Here is a 3,727-nt window from a genome sequence, read left to right as displayed (position 1 = left end):
ATGTCCAATTGGGAATGAAAGAAAAACATTTTTTTTGCTCTTTTTGTTTTTGGAGAGGGGAGGGCAGGCTAATTGGGGTTTTGCCCAAGGATACACAGCTAAGTAAATGTTAAGTGTCTGTGTCTGGATTTGAACTCAGGTCCTCCTGACTCCAGGGCTGGTGCTCTATTCACTGTACCACTTAGTCACCCCAGAAAAAAAAAAACATTTTTTTTAGTCAGGGACATCACATAATTTTTATTTGCATGTGTATTATAGAATATATTCATTGATTATGATTTACATTTAACTTTTTCATGAAATGCTCCAAACTGCATCATATACATTAAAAAGTTAATTGTTAAGTCAGCCATGTTCAAGCAATTAAAATATTCTGTTATATATTTTATGTGGCAGGAAAGCAAGATGTCCTCCATACATAGTCTGCATGATCATAGGAATAACCATTAGATTTGCTGCTGATTGACAAAGTATAGTCCAGTGGTATAAACTCCTTCCTCTTGGAGGTAATGAAACAGTTTCGTACTTGACTGCTAGACGCCCATTTTTTAAAAAGGCCAAAGCAGAGGAATGAAAGACACCACATAATGCAGAAACAAAGGCACCTCTAAAAACACAAACAAAGGCACCTCTAAAAACACACATGTCCATGGTTAAATCGCCAGAACTTAAGGGATCTGTTACAAGGAACTTAAAAGTTACTGCAGTGGTCAAAAATGGAATTGCAGACAATGGCACAAATGTTTGAAAAGGATGCTGTTTAACCTTCATTCAATTCCTGAAAAGGTAATTTGCCAAGAATCCACAAAAAGATGAAGTTGTCCCAATGTAGAGTGGTCCATAAGTATATATGATCTGTTCTTTTTTGGACAGACGCCACAAATTTTTTTCCACAAGCTCAGTAGTTCTTAATCTTCTGAGTTTTATTTCTTCTGGGGAAGGATTTGACTGAATATATGTATGAGTTGCCATGCTGGAACCCTCACACACTAGCTCTGAGGGCTTGGTCAGGTTCAAGGCTTGACCCTCCACGACTATGGCTCTCAACCCTGCCCCAGATGGTCCGCGGACCAGAAAAAACATTTTTAACATCACTTTTGTTGCTGTTGGTCAATCGTGTCTGACTCTTTATAACCCTGTTTGGGGTTTTCTTGGCAAAGATATTAGAGTAATCTGCCATTTCCTTCTCTAGCTCATTTTATAGATAAGGAACTGTGGCAAACGGGGTTAAGTGACTTGCTCAGGGTCACACAGCTAGTAAGTGTCTGAGGCCAGATTTGAACTCAGGAAGATGAATCTTCCTGACTCCAGGCATGGCACTCTATTTACTGTGCCACCTAGCTGTTCCTACCATTCCTCTAATTCTCTCTTCTCCTTTTCCACTTTTCCCTCTTATTTCCCTGTTGAGTAAATTATATTTTTGTACCCAAATATATGAGTAAGTGAGTGAGTGTGTGTGTATGTGTATTCTTCCAACCATTCACCAATTCTGATTCTAGTGACGTTCAAGTGTTAGTCACTCCACCCTCTTTCTTTCTTGTTTGTGTAGATTTCTACTTGCAATTATGTGCAATAATTTTCTTTAACCTTCCTTTGCCTTCTCTTCCCACAGTGTATTCCTCTTTTCTTTTTCTGTTCTTATTTTAAGATAACCAAGATGTAGCAGGACCTTTTCTGGGTCTTCTGTTTAATTAGACTCTTTTGATTCTTGATGATGCATTAGGATTAAGTGTTTAGTCCCTTATAATTATTTATTAGTGTTTCCCTTTTTATGTTTCTCTTGACTCCTGTGTTTGATCTTTGAATTCTCTACTCAACTCTAGTCTTTTAATTAGGAATCTTTGGAATTCTTCTATTTCATTAAGAATTCATTTTTTTTTTCTCTTGGATGATTATATTCAGGTTTGCTAGTATATGATGCCTCCATGTTGACTACCTGGTGTCTCCCTGCTCCCAACGGTTTTCCAGCTTCATCCTGCATGTTATCTTCCTCCACTAAATTGTAGGCTTCTTGAGGGTAAGAATTGTCTTTTTTTTCTTGTTTGTATCCTCAGTGCTTAGCACCGTGTCTGGCACACAGTAGGTACTAAATGAATGTTTGTTGATTGAAACTGAATTGATTTCAACTCTCATGGGATATCAAAGTTCTGGAAAGGGAATCATGGAAATCTAACTTCCTAGACTAAACTGAATGGACTCTGAGGAACTGGGTAGATTCCAGTCTAGTCAACAGTTGGAAGAACCTAAACTTCACCTAACGGGTGGAGGGAGCTGTTATGTCTAATTAGTGAATTTGTTTCCTTCCAGCCAAACAGAATAAGGAGGACAGGACAAAGGTAGCAGAGAAAGAACCTATATGTGCTGGAGGTTTTTAGCTATATGGAGTGGGTCAAGAGAGGAGGGAAGAATGAACTGTCTGAGGTCAGTAAAGGGATAATATTTTTTAACTGTGAAACCAGATGGCAAGGCAAGATTTCCATAGAATTCTAGTCATTGAGGCTAAGCACAAGGGATATGACCAAAAGGTTTTTTTGCAGGGATAAAATTCTAAGGAGAACTTGCTTTTGTTGTTGTTTATGGAGCACTAAGTTCTTACTATAAACCGGGTACTTCAGTACTCAGAGCTAAGGTGAGGGGACACTGTCTGTCCAGGCTGAGCTTGCCAAACTAAATTCTTGGGCTGGAAAATTTGAATTTAATATGAGATCCAGTTTAGATAAGGAAGGTTGAAAACAAGCAAAACTTAGAAAACAGAGATGGAAGGTGGGTCAACAAATCAAAAATTTACAAAGCACCTCGTAAGTGACAGAACCACGCTTAGTATTAACAGTACAAAGATATAGTAAAGTGGTTCTTTATCTCAGAAAGCATGCATTCTAACAGATGGAATCAATCCATCAATAAACATTGATTAACTGTCTGCTATGTGCCAGGCACTGTAATAAGCACTGGAAATACAAAAAGAGGCAAAAGATAGTTCCTGCCCTCAAGGTGTTCACAATCTAATAATCTAATTTACAACATGTAAATAAAGATATACAAAAACAAGCTACATACAAGATAATTAGGAAACAATTAAGAGTGAAAGCTCTAAAATTAAGAAGGGTTAGGGAAGGCTTCCTGTAGAAGATAAGATTTTGGTTGGGACTTAAAGAAAGCCAGGGAGGTCAGTAGTCAGAGTGGAAGAGGGAGAATGTTTGCATAGGAATGAACATGTGCTTATGCATGTGTGTGTGTGTGTTTGTGTTTGTGTATCACCTCCCCTGGGTTCCTCCACTGATTTTCAATCACACTTTCAGGTTTGGTTCCCAGAGGGTGACTATGGAGAGAAATGGATGATCATGGAAGCGCAGTTGAGTGACCCATTCAGATATTAGGTACCCTGTATGTCTGAGTTACTAAAACTATAGCTCCTGAGTGAATATCTTCTTTTTTAGTCAGAAAGGAGATGCATTTAGCTCAAAGCCAAGGCATTTACTAAAATGGAATAATAATAATAGTAATAATAATAATGTCAAAACATTTCCCACATAAATTTGGGTTTCACTTTTACAATGACAGTAAGGCATATAGAGAGAGAACACATGTGGATAAGGCAATTCATGAGTCTAGTATTGGAGGGCTTCAGAGTCTTTCACTGAACTTGACAGTTTGTAAATGTCATCTATGATAAAAAAATGTAAGTTGCAATGAATGTAAGTTGGATGACTGCTTGGTTCACTGGTAT

General features: G+C 37.9%; 1 pseudogene; it reads right to left on the bottom strand.

Annotated features, from left to right (window-relative positions):
- Positions 1-257: 257 nt before the first annotated feature.
- On the bottom strand, positions 258-1,084 carry LOC138170462 (complex I assembly factor TMEM126B, mitochondrial pseudogene; annotated as a pseudogene).
- Positions 1,085-3,727: the final 2,643 nt, after the last annotated feature.

This window comes from Petaurus breviceps, unplaced genomic scaffold (genome assembly GCF_028583685.1).
Source record: "Petaurus breviceps papuanus isolate PSGF00001 unplaced genomic scaffold, PetGlider_PUasm1.0 126, whole genome shotgun sequence".
NCBI lineage: Eukaryota > Metazoa > Chordata > Mammalia > Diprotodontia > Petauridae > Petaurus > Petaurus breviceps.
The sequence above is the reverse complement of the archived record's forward strand: the minus strand, read 5'-3'. Positions and strand labels throughout refer to the sequence as shown.